Source organism: Mytilus galloprovincialis, chromosome 6 (genome assembly GCF_965363235.1).
Source record: "Mytilus galloprovincialis chromosome 6, xbMytGall1.hap1.1, whole genome shotgun sequence".
Taxonomy (NCBI): domain Eukaryota; kingdom Metazoa; phylum Mollusca; class Bivalvia; order Mytilida; family Mytilidae; genus Mytilus; species Mytilus galloprovincialis.
In genome coordinates this window covers 53,174,011-53,197,732 of record NC_134843.1, presented here as the reverse complement: position 1 = coordinate 53,197,732, position 23,722 = coordinate 53,174,011, and the positions used below count along the sequence as shown (strand labels likewise).

Sequence of the window (23,722 nt, the reverse complement as noted above, 5' to 3'; positions counted from 1 at the left end):
TGTTCTTAATTATATGCATACTAGGTATCAGTGGCGGATCCAGGGGGAGGGTTTCGGGGGTTGGAACCACCCCTTTTTTTGAACGATCAATGTATTTGAATGGGGACATATGGTTGGAACCACCCCCTCCCCCTTTTGTCCTGGGTTGAGACCCCCTTCTTTTCAAATGGCTGGCTCCGCCGCAGAGGTATATTTATATATATATGTGTGTACCAGCCCCCCTCCTAAATCTTGGGAAACAAATGGTAGATTATATAGGGAATCACGGAAGCATGACTGGACGTGACCCCTCTAAGGCAGTCAATGAGTCCCCACTTATGAAAATTTCTGGATCAACCATTGCTTAGTTCTAGTTATCTTAGGTCCTAGTGTGAAATAATGCCAATAGGTCTTTTAAAACACATCTTTATTCATACATGTATATATACGTTTTCTCACGGATTTGTTCATGCAATATTGGAATTATGTTTACTCAATGCGCAATTACTGAAGTTTATATTTGCTACTTTTCTTCTTAATTTCATATAATTTTTTTTTTGATTTTTTTTCTTCGAAAAATTAGTGGTGTTGAAATAGGGAATGGACACAGATACCTTATCACATTTAACCAAAGAAATGTTGTATAATGTCATCAATCTGTATTACACGTAGACAGGATGTTCTCTAGAAAACTATACGTTATACACACCCGAGAATACACGCACTGTCGTAATGGAAAATTACTGTATGTTATAGTTACCTGTAATCAGCTTTGCAACACCATGTCATGACAGTTCAAAAAGATTTTCTTCAAATCAAATTGGAATATTCATTTTTTCTGTAAAATTTAAAACTTTAAAAAGTAGACTTTGACAAAATTATGAAATAGAAAGAATTGAACAATTTAAAATCGTATTTTAACAAAGATTTAGATATAATTTTACAACGATCCTTAAAAAATAACCAAACAAACGTTGAATCAAACGATATGAACCTACGCAGTTTTATATTAAAATACTGACACACACCAGTTTGCCATCTCAGTATGCAAGGCAAGGGTGCTTGTTGAGGTGCTGGAACTTGATGTACATGTATCATTAAGTTAATACAGTTCTGTTAGTATTTTTACAGAGACTTTCTATTCTTACTGTTATCAGTTAGTATAGACGGTTCCTGGCTTAGAATGATTCTCTGCTCAGTAAATGGTGCGTAATTAGCATTTGAATCAAATTTCTTGTAGAAGTAAAAAACACAAATTAATGTATTTGACAACTTTATTCAGGAGTACAGTCTATATTATCCGGCGTAAATAACTTCGAGATTTATGTGGAAGTTTACTCTGCTGCTCGATCTATGCTAATCGATGTTCCAGTATATTTCATATTTATATTTATTCGTGAGGCCTCGTCATCGTTTATATTCACTAAAAGCACAGTCGCCTAAATATTTTATATGGCGAAAAAATTGCGAAAATTGGGGGAAATAATATATTTTTAGTAGCATTATTATTTTAGAATCTTAAGAGGTTGCTTGCAAATTTAACTCTAAAATGAGAAGTGTATGACGATCTATAACGAATATATACATCCATCATGTGTGCAGATACGACGGCGACTATATAGGGTCTGCCATGAGTGCACTTTGTATGCCCTGCATGTGTGCACCCAGGAGGTCCTCCTGAGCGGTGTTTAGACGTACCGGGAAAATCTTATCTGATTCAGGATCAATTCATCGGTTACACTCCCCTGTCACCAGTGATTCTTTTTTGCTGACATTCTGAAAAAGTATTGTGTAGTCCCTGTGTAAGTGTTGACTCTCAACTTGCACATGTGATTTTTTAACACTCCCTGGACTTCTGCAAAAACAGAAAGTCACAGGACATTCCGACAAAAAGTCACAGGACAAAAAGTCAAACACATGTCAAACTCAGGCATAAAGTAACAAAGTTAATAGGACAAAAAGTCACAAACAATTTGTTGACAATTGATTGAATATAAATGAAAAAAGATTTTGAAATATCTTCTTTTTATTACATATATTCATTTTTAATTTTAGGAAATTGTTCATAATATAAAAAAGAAGATGTGGTATGATTGCCAATGAGACAACTGTCCACAAGAGACCAAAATGACACAGACATTAACAACTGGAGGTCTTTACGGCCTTCAACCATAAGCCAATATAAAGAAGGTATGGTATGATTGCCAATGAGACAACTGTCCACAAGAGACCAAAATGACACAGACATTAACAACCATAGGTCACCAAACAGCCTTCAACAATGAGCAAAGCCCGAGGTAAAGCCCATACTGCATAGTCAGCTGTAAAAGGCAATCATACTATATCTTTTTTTTTTATATTTACATGTTAAAAAATGCGTGCAAATGTAATCAAAAGCTGCACACAAACGTAATGATTTTTGTGCGCAAATGTAATGGTAATGTGCGCAAACCTAATGCACTGATTTATTTGTTTTTAATAAATTTTAATTTAAAGTTGCTACATCATGTTCATGTATAAAACTTCAAGAAAAATACAAAAAGAGTGTTTTCTTGTTCAAAGAAAAATAATCTCAAAACTAAATTGTGACTTTTTGTCCTGTGACAGTGTGTGACTTTTTGACTGTGACTTTCTGTCCTGCATTCAGATTGAATAGGGGAGTTTGGTTGACCCCGCCTCCCTCTATCTGAGACTACTATCTCAGTGATGAGCTTTATGTTTCATGTACAAATGTATTGTGCTTGTCATATATATGTATGTCGGATAAAAGCTCTACAGACCTTTAATATGTTGTATTGTTATATGTATAACCGACAATAAATAAATAGCCCCTAACAAGTAAGAATTAGGTTACTTCTTTTTGTTTTGACATCTTGCATGGGTTTTTATAGCCCCGTATTAAAATTATGCCCCCACTTTAAAAAAGGGGGGGTATACTGTTTTACCCCTGTCTGTCCATCCATCCTTGCGTCAGTCAGTCCGTCCGATGAATATTTTTCGTCCCATTTTCCTTAGGAACTACAATAGAAGGATTTCTGAAATTTGGTTTCAGGGTTAAATAAGTCAGCTATACCGTGTGATGCATTTTCAGATTCATCACTCGACAACTTCCTGTTTTCCCAACACTTGTATGATTTTACACATGATAGCCAAGTTGAAAGTTGAAAACTAACAACCTAATTTATGTACAAAAAAATTGAAAAACAGATATGTTACACATAAACAAACGACAATCACTGAATTATCGGATCCTGACTTGGAACAGGCACAACCATAACAAATTGGCAGGGTATAAGGAACTTTGAAAATATTTAGTTTTTGTGGTTTGGTCAATTTTCCGGATACTGTAAGCAATAAGGCCCCTTTATTTAGTGAATGAAATAATTGTAAGATGCATTTAGCTGTCTGTCATATTTTATATGAACTTGACCTCATTTTCATGCATGGTTCATTGGTTAATGAAACACTGCATTGTTTTGTCAGTTTATCATATGTTTAAAGTTACAGGTAGATTATATTTGGTAGATATGAAACAATTGTAAGGTGTGCATGTCTGAATGGCAGATTCATATATAAACCATGACCGCATTTTATTGTTCTTTGGTCAATGATAAGTTTTCTTGGTTTTGTCATTTTATCAGGCCACATTTAAAAGAATGTCTGTTTCCCCTCCCCGGGTCTACCCTTTGTAAACAGACCAGGAAGGCAGGTTTTTTTTAGCTCACCTGACCTGAAAGGTCAAGTAAGCTTTTCTCATCACTTGGCGTTCGTCGTCTGTCGTCCTGCGTCCGTCGTCTGTAAACTTTTACAAAAATCTTCTCCTCTGAAACTACTTGGCCAAATTCTACCAAACTTGGCCACAATCATCCTTGGGGTATCTAGTTTAAAAAATGTGTGGCGTGACCTGTCAAACCAACCAAGATGGCCGCCATGGCTAAAAATAAAACATAGGGGTAAAATGCAGTTTTTGGCTTATAACTCAAAAACCAAAGCATTTAGAGCAAATCTGACATGGGGGTAAAATTGTTGATCAGGTCAAGATCTATCTGCCCTGAAATTTTCAGACGAATCGGACAACCTGTTGATGGGTTGCTGCCTGTGAAATGGTTATTTTAAGGAAATTTTGCAGTTTTTGGTTATTATCTTGAATACTATTATAGATAGAGATAAACTGTAAAAGCAATAATGTTCAGCAAAGTAAGACCTACAAATAAGTCAACATGATCAAAATTGTCAGTCGACCCCTTAAGGAGTTATTGCCCTTTATAGTCAATTTTTAACAACTTTTCATAATTTTTTGTAACTTTTTTAAAAATCTTCTTCTCTGAAACTACTTTGCCAAATTTAACCAAACTTGGCCACAATTATCATTGTGGTTTGTAGTTTAAAAAATGTGTCCGATGACTCAGCCTACCAAACAAAATGGCCGACATGGCTAAAATTAGAACATAGTGGTAAAATGCAGGTTTTGCTTTATATCTTTTGAAACTAAGACATTTAGGGCAAATCTTTCAAGATTTAAATGTCCATCATAATAAGATATATCCCCTCACAAATTTTCAGTTGAATTGGACAACCTGTTGTTGGGTTGCTGCCCTAAAATTGGTGATTTTAAGGTAATTTTGCAGTTTTTGGTTATTATCTTGAATACTATTATAGATAGAGATAAACTGTAGACAGCAATAATGTTCAGCAAAGTAAGATCTACAAATAAGTTAGCATGATCAAAATTGTTAGAGGACCCCTTAAGGAGTTATTGCCCTTTATAGTCAATATTGAACAACTTTTCGTCATTTTTGTAACTTGTATAAAAATCATTTCTAAAACTACTTGGCCAAATTTAACCAAACTTGGCCACAATCATAATACTAGGGTATCTATTTAAAAAAAAAGTGTCTAATGACCCCGCCTACCAACGAAGATGGCCGACATCAGTAAACACATTAACAGGTGAGCGACACAGGCTCTTGAGAGCCTCTATTTTTTTTTAACTGGATGTGATTGTCATAGCATGGTCACATGAATGGTTTGACTTGTCCAGTCCAGGCCACTTATCAGTTGTTTGTGCTCAATTTGAGTGTATTTATTTAGATTATCAATCCTTCTGCTTTCAAGCACTTTCCAAAAATGGAAACAAATTATTTTCAGGAAAAAAATAATTTCGATTTTTTTGTGGAAAATAATTTTTTGACCCGGGCGCTTATTTTTGACCCGTGTGGGGGGAGGGGAAACAAACATATTTTTAATTTTGGCCTTAGATTTTTTAAGCATAGGTCTACTTGTTGTATGGAATGACTACAAGGTATCATATAAAAAAAGATGTCTGCCTGCCAAGGTTAATTTTACTGTGACCTCATATTCATAGAATAATGATAATATTCATGATATTGAACAGTAAGAATGATGAGTAAGTTGATGTTATATACAAATAAGACAAAATTTTCAGTTGCCTACTAATTATGTAATACATGTAGTAGTTATTTTTGTCATTAAATGATGTTTACCCTTTTATGTGTAGGGCAAGAACATGAAAGATAAAGGGGAAACTATAAACAGAAGAAATTATCAACAAAATAAGATTTACAGAGGTCAACAAAGCCTAAATGGTAAGTCCACTGTTATAAAAATTTTTGTCCTTGAATAATAATTAAATATTTATTAAAATAAGATGTGGTATGATGAAAGAGAAAACTATCCATCAGAGTTCAATTTAGTGGATGTAAGCATTGTAATTACTTATTAGAGGCCATTGATGACCTGTAAGTAATGAGAAAACCCATACCCTATACATGTTATAGTAATCTATAAAAGTCAACACTAACCAAATTTGAAACAGAGCATCAATTCAAACGTCAAATATACCAGACTAATTTATAAAAACAAAAAATTATGAAAAATAAAAATGACGGGTATGAACCAACATCAACCACTGAACTATGTACAAGCTCCTGATATTAGACAGGTATAATATGGCTGGGTTGATATAAAAATAAGAAACACTTAGCAGTCTGATTTCCAATGAGACATTTCTCCAATAGAGATCAAATGACATTTAAGGAGGCTCTAGGGTATAACAATTTCAGAAAAATGTTTTAATATTTTTTTTTCATAACTCAATTTATTTATATCTTTATCATATGGTACACCAAATCATTCAAAACAATCAATTCTGTTTGGCCCCAGATGACTTAAAATGCATATATCATTGAAAAAGCTCCAAATTATCTCCCTTTGGTGCAAAAAAGCCATTTTTTGGCATTAAAAATGTAATATCTTATTTAACTCATCGGTGGCCTATATTTTTTATTATAATTTTAAATAAGCTGTACTTTAACTAAACTATTATAAAATTTAAGCGATTTCTGTAATTTAGTACTTGAATATTTAAATGAAAGTTTATCATATTAATCATAAACATGATAAAATAGCCATTTTATTGATCTCTTCACTGATAATTTTTGAGTTTGTGTATTTGTAGGTCAGAAATCTGGATTTTCATGGTCATCATTCACAGATCAATACTGAACGGAAAACTTAAAGCTGATATTTTTCTCCATAGTGCGACTTTTTTATTAATTTGAAATGGAACATGTTTTTTCCTACATTTATTTGAAAGAGGAAATTTCAACATGATGACTATAAACAAAAAGGAGTCATATCATCACGATCATTGATGCACAAGAACTTGATCATATAAATACAACAATGTAATTATCAATTGAAAGATGGAACGAATGAACAAGATATTAGAATGTTGTTGTCCAAATAAACTTGCTTTGTCTTCTCATTTGAATCTCTCCATTCAATAAAGATGTACAGAGGAAGATCTTTGAAGAACAGATTGAAAAAATGTTTTGTCTAAGAATTGCAGGAATATTCTAGTGAATGAAATTATTTATTGACTTCACTCTTATATAGTGGACTGAATAATTGTACATAGCAAGCTGTGAATAAAGAAAGCAAAAACTTTAACAAAAAGTGTTTATATTATAAATTTGCAATTATAAGCATACTATTATGTACACCACAAAGTTATATATAATTCAAATTGTTTGCCTATACAAGTATTGCAATGAACCTATAACAAAGAAAATCTTACCTCATGAAAAGAGTGAACTATTCAGTCAGAATATGAAATATTTTTTCAGTTCTATTTTTCATAATAGAATAAACAAGACAAAGATTTCAAAACAATATTTTTTCATTTATTTAGAAATTTCATCATTTTGTTTCAGTGAAAGGACTTTATTCTTTGACTGTAAAATATTATTATTATACATTCCAAAATAAGAATAATATTTATTGTCATATAAACAAATAAAAAACATGTTTGTGACAAAATTTAAAAAAAATTATATATATGTATATATAAAAAATATAAAAAAAACTCGTATACACTTAAAACATTTTACTACCAAACAGCATTCATTGTAACATACACATAACTTTATATTTATATATATATATTTATAATTTTAATCCCATAGGATTTTATTTTGTCCCATGGGATATTAAAAATCCCATGGGATAATTATAGTCCCATGGGATTTTTTTTGTCCCATGGGACAACAAATATCCCATGGGACTACAATAATCCCATGGGACCAAAAAAAATCCCATGGGATTTAACCAAAATCCCATGGGATAATGGTAAATCCCATGGGATTTTGCCCTGTCCCATGGGATATTGAAAATCCCATGTTTTTATAATTCAAATTGCAAAATAAATATGAAAGTAACAGTATAAAACCAATGAAATTATTGAATCCCATGTAATTCCGCACATTTTGGTTATATACATGATATTGTAGCTCTTGTTTGAGGCGGCGGCGGATTTGCAAATGAGTGTTTTGCAAATTAAAAGTGTCCAGTGTTCTGAGGCATATTGTCTCAGGAAACCTAACCTCACTTTTATTTTAACAGGGCCGTAACTAATTGAGGCAAATGCTTCATGTAGGAAATTTCAAAACCAAACGCTTGTCTCCATATCAAATTGTGTTCACGGCAAGTGCCTTGCAAGAAGAAAGTGCTGTTTTCCCTCAGACGTAGCCCTGATTTTTCGGGATCACTGTTTCTTATTTATTTGTCTTTTGTTCGTTGATTGCCCTTCTGTATTCTGTAAGTGGTGCATTCCTTTTGTAATCTAGTAATTTTGTAATGAACTTGATCATGAGTTTAAAAAAAAAAACAGCATCCACAGACTTAACTATGAATTCCAATTTTGCTTTATCGTGCACATTTGTCTTTTGATATTGTCCCTAGAAACTTGAGTCTTACACTAAATTTATACTTTTTGCTTTGAGATCAAAATAATATTGTCAAAAAATTATTAAATCAAAACTTGCATTTTCAGATTATGAAAGGGTCTTTGGAACACCCAGAAAGCATGATTTTGCATCATTTGTTCTATAGCTTCTTGGGCCTTCAAGTGGCTCCAAAACCCTTAAAAAAAATTGCCTCGATCCGCTCGGCGAAATATATTTGCCAATAGTTTTAAAAGAGGCTTGTTACAACCTAACTTTAATACTATGTATGTATGCAATACATGTATATGCAGTTGGGAATTTAAAGATTCATTTCAAAAACAAATCCTCCTTCCCCCCCCCCCCCCCCCCCCAGAATATCAAATGGTCGTCCCCTAATGTTATTTTATATCAATATTGATAATTTTAATTATATTGTACCAATCCATATTGAATTTTTGTGTTTTGTATAATTTGTAAAATTGAGAATGGAAATGGGGAATGTGTCAAAGAGACAACAACCCGACCAAATAAAAAACAACAGCAGAGGGTCACCAACAGGTCTTCAATGTAGCGAGAAATTCCCGCACCCGGAGGCGTCCTTCAGCTGGCCCCTAAACAAATATATACTAGTCCAGTGATAATGAACGCCATACTAATTTCCAAATTGTACACAAGAAACTAAAATTAAAATAATACAAGACTAAAAAAGGCCAGAGGCTCCTGACTTGGGACAGGCGCAAAAATGCGGCGGGGTTAAACATGTTTGTGAGATCTCAACCCTCCCCCTATACCTCTAACCAATGTAGAAAAGTAAACGCATAACAATACGCACATTAAAATTCAGTTCAAGTGAAGTCCGAGTCTGATGTCAGAAGATGTAACCAAATTGTGCTTGTATTGGAGTTTATATTTCTGTTCCTTTGGGGCGCTCATTGCAAAATAAAATCACTTGTATTTTGTATGTTTCGGCTGTAGTTTATTGTTCTTGAATTTTTTTTTGGTGTATACGGGTTGGCAAGGAACTAAATATTTTATGCCAGAAATTAAAGGAAAATAATCATTTATCTGTGACCATGCATGCATTGTTTGATTAGAAACATATTGGCATCAACATCTTCACAAGATTTAATAGTAAAGTTTTCAATCACATGAATCAGATAGCTAGATTGTTAAAGAGAAACATTCATAATTTGCATTCATGCAATTAGTATTTGGAATTGTCATGCTGAGATTAACAAATAATAATAATTTATTTTATTTAAGTGTCACATACTTGTTTACATATTTTTATACAGATTATATAATATACATTGCACAATAATAAAATAAGACAAATACCCAGCCTAGATAGGCTTATGAGACACTATAGATACAAATTTATCACTATTTAACAAATACTAATAGTAAAACAAAGTACAATGTCAAAAATGTTTAAAATTATCCAAATAACAAATCTGTTTGCCTTGACTTTTAATGGTCGTATTTAACTCGATACCGGAAAGACACATTGAGCATTAGAGCACAAAAGCACTCGCGGTTAAAACAAGGATCGTAATTCCAAATCTGTGGGTTTTTTCAATATCATTGTTAAGGTTGAGGGAATACTGTGATCACGTTTATAGTAATAATTGATACTAGGTAGATACAGTCAATTATTGGGCGACAGTATTGTTAAACGTGTTTATAAACTACTAGTAGCCCATTATTTATGTAAAATTTATTTACATAATTTACAAAGCAGAATGAAGTTTATGTATAAATATCCATACTTACATACGAAGATAAAAACGTTAAAAAAATACTCGACACATTTCTCTACAGGAAACTGTCATACTTCTATAGATTAAGATCGGACAAACATTGCTACTTGAGAAGGATAAACCTATCCTACAGTTGCCCACAGTGTCTATAACAGATAATCTGGTAAAGTGATACTGGACTAAATTTGGTGTCCAACACAAACTAATCATCGCCATTTAAAACCCTGTGTAATCAAAGACCTGTCACATTGTATCGTATGATTCATCTAGTGGATTAGTATTCCAGAATACATGTTGCTTTGCCGTTTAAATTTATCATAACATGTATACATGTAGCTTTAACGATACTGTCTGAAAAGGTGTCACTGACTCAACGCCAGCGACAATTTCTATCTTAAGGATGAAATACTGTAAAAGTCTTCAACGATAGTAGTTAATTATAATTACGTTAACCTTTTATATATATACTAGAACACACCCGTGATATCGCGGGTCCGTGACTGAATTAAAGTATATAACTATGCGCAAGCCTTATCTTAGTATTAGTACTGTCATCTGATACAGTCATGCCGATTATAAGATACACAATTTTCTCTGCTTTCAAATCTTTCTGTTTGAACCCGTCGAACTGGAACTTATCAATTATTGGTAATATAGTCCAGTCAAACTAAGATTTAACCTCAAACTAATTGCAACAGAAAATGTTTTAGTTCTCATCTATAGCATTATGCCCTTTATATACACAGAAAAAAGTCCCATAAAATCTAACTTGAGGAAAACTCAAAATTAGCATTTCTAATTTTCTATGGAAATTAACATGGGAAGGGGAGATAACTCTTGCAAAAATGAGTCTTTTTTTGGTCAGTTTATGGTTGTTATGCTTGAAATTTATGGAAAGTATGATACTTTGATGGGGTTGTAAGTTTGTATTTGACTAAATTATATAATCTTCCGTTCATGAAATGTACAAAACCGAAGTGTTATGGGTAGTTTTATTTTTTTCGTGCATTTTTCATTAAAGAAATTGAAAATTTGAAGCTTTGTGACCATTTTGAAAAAATAATGTGAAGATTTGGTATAGTTTATATCTGTATATTATATTTTTTCAGCAACTTACTTATCTAAAGAAACTTTAAACCGCAAAAAGAAGAATACATGCTTTATTATTTTTATCAAATTTGAGATTCTTTGCTGTGACATGCTGAAAAATTCAATAAATGGTCAACTAATGAATTACGAAATCTAGATTATTGCTTGATAAAAGATATGAAAACACCTTAAGAGTTATTTGTTATACTCTAAAGACTGCTAAATAATCAAGAATCAATAAATTCTGATGAATAGAAGCGGTAAAGTTATAATTTTGTATCAATTTTTATTGATAATTCTGCCTTTTTTGCAAGAGTTATCTCCCTTTTCAATGCAAATCTCCACAGGAATTTTAAATGGTGATTTTTTTTGTCTTCCTCAAGTTAGATTTTATGGGACTTTTTTCTGTGTATATTTGGGGTATAATGCTAAAGATTAAAACTTAAAAATCTTCTGTTGCAATTACTTTCGGGTTAGGGTCAAATTTATGCTAGATTGACTGGACTAATACTAATTATTTGGAAAACAAAAGGTCCTGGAATGGAGTATTTTTTAATCAACAGCATTGTCCTATATTAGTTATAAATAAAGTTGAATTCTTTGATTCGCTGTTTTACGTCATGCCCGCTAACAAATTGAAATTTATTTTTAGTCCAGATTTTTAGTATTCGTATTGTTATCTTAGAAAGTCTTACGGATTAAAATACTACAATAGGTAACAATTTGACAATTTAGTAGTGTCAACCCTGTGATTATGACCCGTTTATGTAGCATATTAATCCTGAATACACCGTTTGGTGGTGCGCCTGTCAGTTGCGGAACGTACAGATAAGGTAATAGGTAACAGGTGATTATACTATTGGTATCGGTATCGGACTGGACCCGGAACTTCCTAATTATTGGCGATATTAATTACGTGGAAAACAAAAGGGCCTGGAGTGGTGTAATTTTTAATCTACACCTTTGTACTATATTAGTTGTATATAAAGTTGAATTCTTTGATTCGTCGTTTTTACGTGATGACGGCTGACAAATTGGACCTCGTAATTTTAGTATTATAGATATATATTTCTTTTAATGAATGTACTGACTGTTAAAATGTAACGAATTTCTGAAGGTCTATGAAAATTTTTTTATTGTGTTGACCATATGACATAATAATTTTCAGTTTGTAACTTTTTTTTCAATCCGTTCATAAGCCTCGGTCACACCTTACCGGATAGCTCGAACGGACGCCTAACGGATAACTTTTTTTCAATCCGTTCATGTCCGTTAGACGTCCGTCTTCATCTGTTAGACGTCCGTCCATATCCGTTGAATGTCCATTAAGCGTACGTTTTATCCGTCGACGTCCGTTCTGTCCGGTGCAAAATTTTGAGCATGTTCAAAACTTTGAACGGACGTCCAACGGATAAAATGTCCGTTGAACGTCTGTTAGGCGTCCGTTTTGTACGGTATTCGTCCGTTTCGTTTCCGTTTTGTATCCGTTACGTGTCCGTTATACATCCGTTGGAGGTCTGGAAGATAAATTCACCAACGGACTTCTACCGGACGTTTAACGGATAAAACGGATGTTGAACGGATGAGAAACGGACTTCTACAGGACGTATAACGGATAAAACGGATGATGAACGGAACTGAAACGGATAAATTCCAATTGAAAATTTCGCGTCAGAAATGCCAATTATTGGTATGTCAGATTTCTTAAGGTTCATGAATTCTTATTATTCATAATCGATCTTAAAGTATAGGCACGTCAACACAATCAAGCAGTTCTTATTCAGGCCAGACACTGCCCTTTGGCGGAATTTAGAAGAACAAACCAAAACCAGTTACACAGAAACATTTTGAATATTTATGCGATTTACATGTATTATTATTGTCGCCTTTGATTTTTCCGTATATCTTGTTCATTCGTTTTATCCGGTACGATTCCGTTATGTGTCCGTTTTATGCGGTACTCGTCCGTTGTATGTACGTTCGACATCCGTTCTGTCCGGTACGTGTTCGTTTCTCGTACGTTACATACCCGGTTTGTGTCCGTTATGCATCCGTTACGCGTCCGTTTTATTCGGTCAGTACATCAACGGACTCCCAACGGATAACAATTTTGTCAACGGACAACTTTTATTTTCATCCGTTCGAGGCTTATTAAGCTATCATTCGTTTTTGTTTGTCTCGGTTGCCTTTTTGCTGCCATAATCAAAAAGAAATAAGCGAATCAAACAAGTATAAGAAATCAATAATTTAAGCAAAGACGTATATAAGCAAAAAAAAAAAAAGATTTATTTTGTTTAATAAGCATATTTTCAGGTGAATACTGGCAAATGTTGGGGTTTTTTTTTTCCATATCAAATAGTATAAATGCATTTGAGGAGTTTATAACTTTTTCCGTATTACATAATTAAAATAAATTTGAACCTTTTATTGCACTATACATTGCTTAAACACTGGGTTTAAACAATATAACAACCAGGACGTTTTATTTTAAATTTTTATGTCAGGATATGTGACAATTCACATGATTTTTGTATAGAAATCGGTTAAATTTACGTCTATCCTGTATGTAAATGATTCCCTGTGTTTGAATACAAATGTAAAACAGAAGATACTTAATTCTTAAGGCAATAAAGACTCCGAAACATATGTAAATCAACGTGAACCATTAATGTATGTAACGTGTATCTGTTTTCGTATTATGATCCTATTAAAGGGGTTGAAGGTCATTTTATTGCCGGTGATATTGTAATGTGCCATAACTCCATAGCTCCTGTATGGTATACTTCTTTTATATCCTACAATTTAAAGACACCCTAATAGCTGGTTTTAAATTGCCCTACTCAATTTTGACGCTTTTTTCGCTGATGAATAGGTGTTGAATCCATCAGCTGGCTTATGGCTGTGACAATAGACAAACAAAAAGATTTTCATAGTACTCCCCATAAACATATCATCATACAGAACGAACCCTATTTGAATACACTATGTTACTTGTACAGAAGGTGTTTCGACAAGAACACAGAACGTCATGTGGTGTCATTATAATTACATTGTAAAGCATACATTGCTTTAAAAGTTGTAACTAAATATTAACATTATTCTGGTGGGATATTCAAAGTAGAACAAATAAAATTATAGTGTTTATTTCTGACAAAACATATGTTACGAACATTGTTGATGACAATGGCTATAATGTATAGTATATCATATTACATGTATTCTCTGGAAGTCTTAAATGTGTCACAGAAACAAAAGAATAAACCTTGAAAACAGATTTGTTTTAAATGATATACATGCTACGTACCACTGTGAGAAAAATGTATAAAATACATGATTCAGTGGTATCAATTGCTATCTAGAGAGTCATGGCTGTAATATAATGAATTCGTATTCATTGATTTGAAGGGCAATATAAAAAAGAAGATGTGGTATGATTGCCAATGAGACAACTATCCACAAAAGACCAAAATGACACAGACATTAACAACTATAGGTCACCGTACGGCCTTCAACAATGAGCAAAGCACATACCGCATAGTCAGCTATAAAAGGCCCCGATAAGACAATGTAAAACAATTCAAACGAGAAAACTAACGGCCTTATTTATGTAAAAAACCTGCTTCCGAAACTATGTCAATAGTGTGTCAGTAAGGAAATAGTTTTGACAGAAAATGGGAAACGAAATACATTTTGAAATTAACCTCAAGTATATGTCATTCAAAACTTAACAAGTTACCTAACAGAAAATTGAGCCTCTTTTGTTACTTATATTGAAATATACAATTGTTTATATACAATGTACGTGTAGGTGTAGAAATTAAATCCTGGAATTTCCCCTAAGTTTAAGTCATATTTCGTTCCTTATTAAACAAAAGAAAACCCGAGACTTTACTATGAAAAAAATAAGTTTTTAGTTTTACAACTTGTGAAGCCTCATGTGCGAGAAAAATATGTCTCAATTCAGCAGATTTCTTTATTATTTTTTATGTTTTCTATAACAAAGTCCATAAATACACTTAAACAAAATAAAATACAAAATTAGTATTCAACAAAATCACAGCTTATGATATCACCTAGATAATTTTAATATCAAGAACAATGTAGTCAGTGACATGAAAATATTATACAATTCGCATCTCTTCAAGAAAACCAAAATTTATGATTTTAATCAATATTGAATCTGCTTTCGATCCTTAAATAGTTAAATATATGCACAATATATAATAAGATCATATTTTTGATGTTTGTTTTTTTTTTTTGCTGTTTATTTTAATTTCAAAATTGGGATGTTTAATGCCAGCTTAAGTAATCCATTGGAAAGGAATATCAAATCGAGCAACAACAACAAAAGGATACAATATATATGCCACAGGGAGAACCATTGCTGACTAGTCGAAAGGCGACAAAGTCCAGGCAAAGATAAACGTAAAGACAAAAAAAAAACGTGCAGTTTACAAATCTCTACTTAAAACATTAAAAATTTAAATTTTGAAGTAAAGCACATGGTATACAGAAACCATGTATAGTGGCTGAATATTAAAAGGACGATTGGTTCAATGGTAAATCAGAGAAATTTAACGATGGCACAGTATACAGAATGTTGAATCACATAAGTAGTCGGTAATTCGGAAGGATCAGAAGTTTGGAACTTCCTCCACAATTAGTTTTACCCTGCAAACTTCAATATGGAAAAATCCCCATTAGCTTTAAAAGATTAAAAAAAATGTAGCTCATCACTTTTATTAAGCCCAATAAAACATAAAACTCTTTTAATATTGGACTTTTAACAAGACATCGGAAACAAGTTAACTTTAATTATGACTTCGATCAAATTTGACGACGTTGAGACTACAAGGGGTGTGATATGAATACTGTATTACAATTTGTGTTATACCTTTATCACAATGCGATGCAACATTTTATACAATTAGATGATCTATGTTATAGTTTGATTTCAAAAGAGACTACCATAATTTACATTAATGGTTGTTTAATTCAGTGTATACCTTATAAAAGTTATAACATTTGAGCTATCTTCTTTTGTGACATTAAAACGCGTGATTTGTAGTCGCAAATTCAAATTGTCGTATATTGTACTGCATATATGGTGTTTTTATAATTTTAATACTTTGGGTGTTAATCAACAAAACACTTAAAATATGAGATCACCCCTGCATTTCATAGGAGTTCGTGCTGTCCAGTATTTAGTTTTCTGTGTAGTGTTTGTAAACTTCTGTTCATCTTTCTGTCTTTTGTCGGTTTTTGTTTGTGCCATGGCTTTGTCAGTTTATCTTCGAAATTTTGAAATATCTCTTAAGGCAGCAACCATTTGATTTTCTGGGGGGGGGGGCTATGGTTTTTTTTTCTGGACATATTTTTTTTTCGCCTGCGGCGAAAAACAATCTATTTTTTTCTCGACAAGTCGAAAACAATTTTTTTCTTTCAATTTTAGCATTACATATAGTGGCAGCTGAGGGTGAAACAAACAATTGTTTTTCTCAGAATCAAAAACAAATTATTTTTTTCTCCAAAAACTGGAAACAAACTTTTTTTTCCAAAAAAAAACATAGCCCCCCCAGAAAATCAAATGGTTGCTGCCTAAGTATTTTCCGCCTCTTTTTTTAAAGATCAGGGCTATTTTCATATTTTCAAATACTATATTTCAAAACAAACTGTATTTACAGAATCTGCTTTTCTTTCAAAATCTAAATTCCCAAAAAGATACAAAATCATCTCAGACGTTTAATGTGATTAATAAGGAATGGTTTCATATGTCAACAAAGCTAAAGTGGTATGTAATAACATAAGCAACACTACGGGTGCCACATGTGGACAGGATCTTTTTACCCTTCCGGAGCACATGAGATCACCCCAGTGGGGTTCGTGTTACTTTGACTTAATCGTCTATGTTGTTTATTGTGGGTTTTTTTATTTGTCTAATTGTCTAAATTTTTTTAGCCATGGCGTTGTCAGTTTCGATCTTCCAGTTTGACTGTCCCTCTGGTATCGTCTGTCCCTCTTTTATTGTCTACTAAATGGTTCATCATGGATGAATTGGTTTGTGGAGTAGAGATTGAAAAAAAGGAAAAAAGAGGTTTATAATTAGGATGCAACAAAAGAACTATACATCAAATTATCGACTTCATGTAAAACAAAATTAGTCCTTGACAGTGGTGTATAATCAATTACATTAGATATTGTTTAAACATATTTATTTATAGTCAATTGGGAAACAAGTTTTGCAACTTATATTAATCCCTTTCCACTTTGCGGGCGCGAGTGCTGCCTTGTAGCGGCATTAGCCTACTCTTTTTCAAAATCTACAAGGGTGTCTTTAACGTGCAAGAGATATAGCTCTATTTTAGACGGGTCAGCCATTTATCGTCCCCTTCCGACGGACTATCATCGTTTCCTCAAGACCATACTCGCAGATGGTGTCAAGAGAGAGCCGAAAATTGAGTTCTTAAAATTTTCATCCCAAACTGGAATTGAACCAGGACCTTTGTGTTAGTAGTCCGATATAGTGGGCCCCTCGACACCATGACGAAATGGGCAAGCTAACTTTATCGGTTATGTTCCAGACTCAGTATAGTTGAACATATATCTATTTCAATCTTCCATATATATAACTTGTATTTATATCCTATATGTAGTTCAGAATAAATTTATATGTTAATATAAAAAGACCGCACTTTCTATTTTGAATAAATAATAATTGCTATACAAAACTAGATTGTACGGAACCGTATAAGCGCCACACATTTTTTTTTTTTTATTTCTTCCTATGTTTGCGTTACAACGCAAACGTTTGCGTTAAACGCAAACCTTTGCGATATAACGCAAACATTTGCGTTATAACGAAAATATCTTGATTTCAATTATTCATTAAGTTTTGTATATATGTCCGTCTGTCATTCATTTCGGATGTGATTTACTAGTAGATAAAAAAAGAAACATACATACAAGGCCAAATCATGATAATAAATATGCATAGGAATAATGGAATAATTGAAGTGCAATTATACATAAATTAAGACTGATTTGTGCATCAGAAAAGTATATAATTTAACAAGAAAATATATATAGTTTAGTATATAGTCATTAAAATTGAAAGATCAAAAATAATGTCATACAATTGTGAAACCAACCTCCAAGTCAAATAGACAAAATGGTCTTTCTGCTTTAAAATGAATTATTAATAAGGAAACATTTTTTTAAATCTCAGAATATGATCAAGATTCTTTGATAGAAAGTCATTGAATTTTCATTTTAATATAATGAAGTATTTTTAAGATGCTTGGGTAGCAATTTGAATAGAGAGAACATAATTTTATTAATAAAACATCTTCATTCTATACATTTATTGCCAAAGGGTAGCTTGTTTGAATCTAACCTACTTTACACAGTTCTCAAACGAGAGCTTACTTTGGAAGTATATTTATATTCGGTTATAGCTATATTACCAGGGTTGATTTTTTTCTTAGGTATAACCTCAATTTACTCAATTTTCTTTGTAATATATATACTAGTAGAAACATGGATATCGTTTTTGGGGACCTTTATAGTTTGTTGTTCAGTGTGAGCCAATGCTCCGTGTTGAAGACCGTAATTCGGCCTATGATGGTTTACTTTTACGAATAGTGACTTAGATGGAGAGTTTTCTTATTGGCACTCATACCACATCTTCTTATATTATTCTGCTCATTATTAGTCACTGATATGATCTAATTATTCAAGCATTTTACTTTGCAATTACTACAAAGGTGATAAATTTTAATATATACAGCCTCCTCCATTAATAACTACGGTTTCCTTTGGATCTTGAATAAGAAATAAGATAAAACAAATGTTTGCGTTAAAACGCAAAGGTTTGCGTTATAACACAAAGGTTTGCGTTATATCGCAAAGGTTTGCGTTAAAACGCAAAGGTTTGCGTTTAACGCAAAAGGTCGCGTTATAACGCAAAGGTTTTTCGTTATATCGCAAAGGTTAAACATAGGAAGAAAAATAAAAAAAAATGTGTGGCGCTAATACGCTTCCGTAGATTGAGGGGTAAAATGTTGTTTTTCTCATAAAAATTAAAAAGCTTTTCAAATTTTATGCAATTAATTGATATAACAATGCTACATTACGTTAAATAAGATTTTTATATGCTAGCGTTCAATATTGTCTTTCTTGTACTTCTGTGTTTCAGGGTTCTATATTAACGGGGTATATGGTTGTAATTTAAACTTATTAATTTAACCTCGCGTCATCTTCACATACATGTCCCAAGTCAACAACCAAGACGGTTACTCTCTCTCTCTCTCTCTCTCTCTCTCTCTCTCTCTCTCTCTTTTTTTTTTTTTTACCTGAAGTGATATTATTATAAAAATCTATTTCATTTGAAGGCTGTCTAACAACGCCGATTTTCAGTCAATTCGTTTTTAATACTGCCCATTCCAAACTCATATTCTTTACTAGGTATTGCATTTGACTCTTTATTTAAGTTCATATTGTTCCTATACAAAAATACAGCAGTTGTGGGAATACTCGGACTTTTAATGCAACTTAATATAATTTACATCTATTCTATCATATTTTCTTGACAAGACATGACCGTATTTACTACAATATTGAATTAAAATATATGGTCAATTCTTTGGGTTCGGTTTATCTTATTTTAATTTGTGAGCATTTCATTTCATCGTTAGTAGCATATATAAGATATGATTTTTTGGTAACAAAAGATAAATATTTACTAATCCATATTTAGAATGAAATTCAAAACAGTGTGGCTGTGGCCATTGATTGACACATTAAATGCATCCATTTACTGGGACAATTTAGGTGAACGTTTGTATGTAACGACCATTGCTCACTGTGTACTTTTTAAAGACACTTTAACTATGGGGTCACCAAAGGTTCTCAACACCTTAATAAAGTAATTCGAAAAAAATAATCAGAAATAACACGATGTTTTGATTTATATCAATTATATAAATCAAAACATAAAGGTTATTTCTGATTAATTTTTCGAATTATTTTATAATTAAAGGCGTTAAGAAACCTTGGTGACCCCACAGTTTAAATGTCTATCGTAGGTACGTCGTGAACAGTGATCGTTACAGACAATCGTTCACGTAAATTGTCCCAGTCAATGGATGAATTTAATGTGTCAATCAATGGCCACAACCACACTGTTTTGAATTTCATTCTATATATCTATGGATACTGTATAAATTGATTTGAAAAAAACTTAACTGTCTATACTATTTATCCATTTAGCACATCAACCTGCTTAAATAAGGTGGTGTAACAGATAGTGATATTTTCTTCTTCTTCTTCCAATAATTTGCATACCATCTCTATCTGGTATATATTATAGCAAATTTTATCTGGCATAAATCGTTTTCTATAGTCTGAGTATTTTTATAAGCAATATAGATTTTTTCATTGTTAGTCTTAAAAAGGCTCTTCTTTGTAAAGCAAATTCTTTATGCGTGCATATAGCTGTAAGAATTCAGTTGTAGATCAGGGAGCCAAACATAAATTGCCAGTACCAAGTCAAGAAAATGACAGTCGTTATCCATTCGTTTTATGTGTTTGAGCTTTTAATGTTTGCCGTTTGATTAGGGACTTCACCTTTTTAATTTTCCTCGGAGGTCGATATTTTTGTTATTTTAATTTCGAACGATAAAAAGTCTGTTTGATGATAGTGAATCATATTCTGACTTATATCGGAAATTTTTGAAATTTATGATAAAAAAAAAAACGGTTGGAGTTTACATCTTATACATCCTCAGAACAAATTAAATAAATTTGAACGAAATATCGAAAATTGTCTTTTTCGAAAACATTTTCAATTAGTTTCGACCATTGCGATGTCTGAATGTTTCAGACTGGACTATTTTAACAATTAATACTGTACGTGTATTAATTTTTTGTTCTGATTTTTTTTTGCCTTTTTTAATTCCTCTGATTCCAAACAATACTTTGGGCCTTTTAGTATAACAGGTACCTCACGTTTTCTTTACCTTTTAGTTTTCATATACTTTGGCCTCAAGCATAACTGAAGAGACATTAACCTGGTTTAGTAGTACCGTTTTATTTGACAACATTATTTTTTAAACCAAAAATCAACATGCAACAATCTTCTTTTGTGTCTACACGTAAACAGTAAAGTATTGTTATGAACTATGATTGCATTTTGTGAATATTTCGTGCTGTTTTATAGTAAAAGGTTGCCCTAACACATTCTTCATCGGGTCTTTTTCCCGGTGGTCTAAATAAACTTCGTCATAAATATTTTTATTTATATTGCATCATTATAAACGTGTAAAATTTCTCACTGTATAAAATTTTTGTCTATGTTATCATAATCTGAGAATCGGGTATTAAACGTCCATTAAATACAAGAGTAGTTAAGAACACACAAAAGAGAACAACTACCGTCCCAGTCTAAAATTAATTTTATTAAATTTGATCAAAAAGATAGCAAAGTGAGGCCTTTAAATTCTGTTTTGGGTGACTTTACGTTCGGATGATTTCGGGGTTGTTTGACACTCATCGTAAACACCACCCTCAAGCTAAATAGATTTAATAGGATAATTCCATGTTTTAATATTTTTCTTGTAAATTATTAAATCTACTCGAAGTCTGTTATGTGGTTAACTTATCATACTCATTTTACCGTCATGAAAACATACGTTGTTTACTTTAAGTAATTTGATATTTTGAAAAATATATGAGGTCGCAAAAAGATCATTTCGTATCTGTGAAGACAGTGTTTTCAATGTAATATAAACCATAAGCAAGGAATTAATGATAGTATTTCGTGTAAATTGAAGACGGTGACGAGAACCCAAACCGTACACACATGACAGTGCGAAGAATAATGTTTGTATTAATATTCATAAAATAAATAAAACCCCATTATTTTACTTGTCTTAATGATAAGATTACTATTAAATATTATCTGAACCCCGACAGGCGTAGAATGAAAATGTCTGATATCTCCTTACAAAGAATATTTTCTCAAATTTATATTCACGATTCTTTTATTCTTCATTTTTTTGCTATGACAAAGTGTGAACACCATATAAAAGTAGTAAAACTTACAACTACCAAAAAGTATCTTAAAAGTCAAGAATAAACAGTTTTACCAATCATTTAATTGATATAGAATTTAATTTATTTATTTTTGAAGCTCTTGAAATATAAATGTAAAATGGCGAGTCGTGTTTTTTTCGTTAAAACAAATAGCCGAAAATTCGCTGAAGACTTTTCTTCTCCTCGTCGTAGAAATGCGTATTTTTTTCATAATGATCAAATGAATAATAGTATCATTGATTCAATTACAAGTGGTAATATCATTATAGGTATAAAAGTGCCCTTCATTTCCGCGTCTTAGATAGAAAAACTTATATGAACTACTAGTGTGCGCATATAATTCGTAAACCCAATGCGTGCGATAAGAAACCACGATGAAAAACAACAGCATAAAAGAGAGGATATGACGATTTTCAGAAATCTATGACACTATTTGGAAGATTTCTCTGTTCGAATTTGTTTTAAATTGCACTTTGTTGATATTTTATGTGCATTTGCAGCTGAATTCCTTACTTCCTCCTGGTACAAAATGTATATGTGAAATGCATGAACTATTTGCTACTGGAAGTTAAGTAGCCAAAATACTTTAATCATTATTCTCCACTACAAACTGATACAGCATGTTCAACAGTGAGGGAATTTGCTAAATACAGAGCACGGTTACCGGTCGTGTAACTGCATTGATGTTTGTGTTTTATTCATATTGAAAGTCTCACTAAGATGAAGAACAACAATAAAGGTACTCTTCCACGTTTTTTCAAGTGTAGGAATGGGTTTTGTTTCCTGATTTCAAGTACTACATACTTTCTTGTACATTGGAACAAAGCAAAACAAACGGACAAAAATAGACTGGACATTCATTACTAGTGCATATGTTAAAGCCACAGCTATGTTGTTTTAATCTTTGGCTTATTATTGTAGCCAAACATGGTGAGGTGTTTGGACATTTCTTGTGATTAATATACATGTGACAACCATGTTTGTTCCAGCAGACGAATACAATCTGCTTCAATGTGTCGGCGGTAATGCTCAAAAGATAATACACTTATCAATTTGTTCGATTTAAATTGTAGTTTGGCATAATTGTTTTTCTTAACTGTTGAGCGTTGACCACACTTTGTATATGATTGTATTAGACTGTAGACCAACGGTGTCTTAAGTAGTCTTATTTTATTTATACAACGAGTCGGGACTGATAAGTACAGTGTGAAATTGCGCCGAGATAAAAATCAAAATTTGGTTAAACATGAAATTGAATAGCCTTATAGATTATCGGTAAAAGTAAAATTGTAATTACAGGGTAACAATATACACGGTTTAAATAAGGTGATTTAAAACATCATTAATAAAAATGAGTTAAGATGTTTGAGATGCGCATCGCATGATTTATCGATAAATTATAGTACAGGAAAGTAGCTTTTTCTTTTTTTTTTAGAATTTGATGAAGTATATCATTCAATGAAAAGAAAAAGAGATCGGTTTTACCCAATTGACATAAATGTTAACAGTTTTCGCGTAACTGTTGCACCCTTGAAATAATTATAAGGTGTTGTTCCC

The 23,722-nt window shown here is 32.3% G+C and overlaps 1 long non-coding RNA gene across 1 annotated transcript; it reads left to right on the top strand.

Moving 5' to 3' along the window:
- Window positions 1–1,318: 1,318 nt before the first annotated feature.
- On the top strand, window positions 1,319–7,173 carry LOC143079877 (uncharacterized). The gene is made up of 3 exons (XR_012979519.1): window positions 1,319–1,781; window positions 5,498–5,585; window positions 6,458–7,173. It is a non-coding gene; the product is annotated as an uncharacterized LOC143079877 (long non-coding RNA).
- Window positions 7,174–23,722: the final 16,549 nt, after the last annotated feature.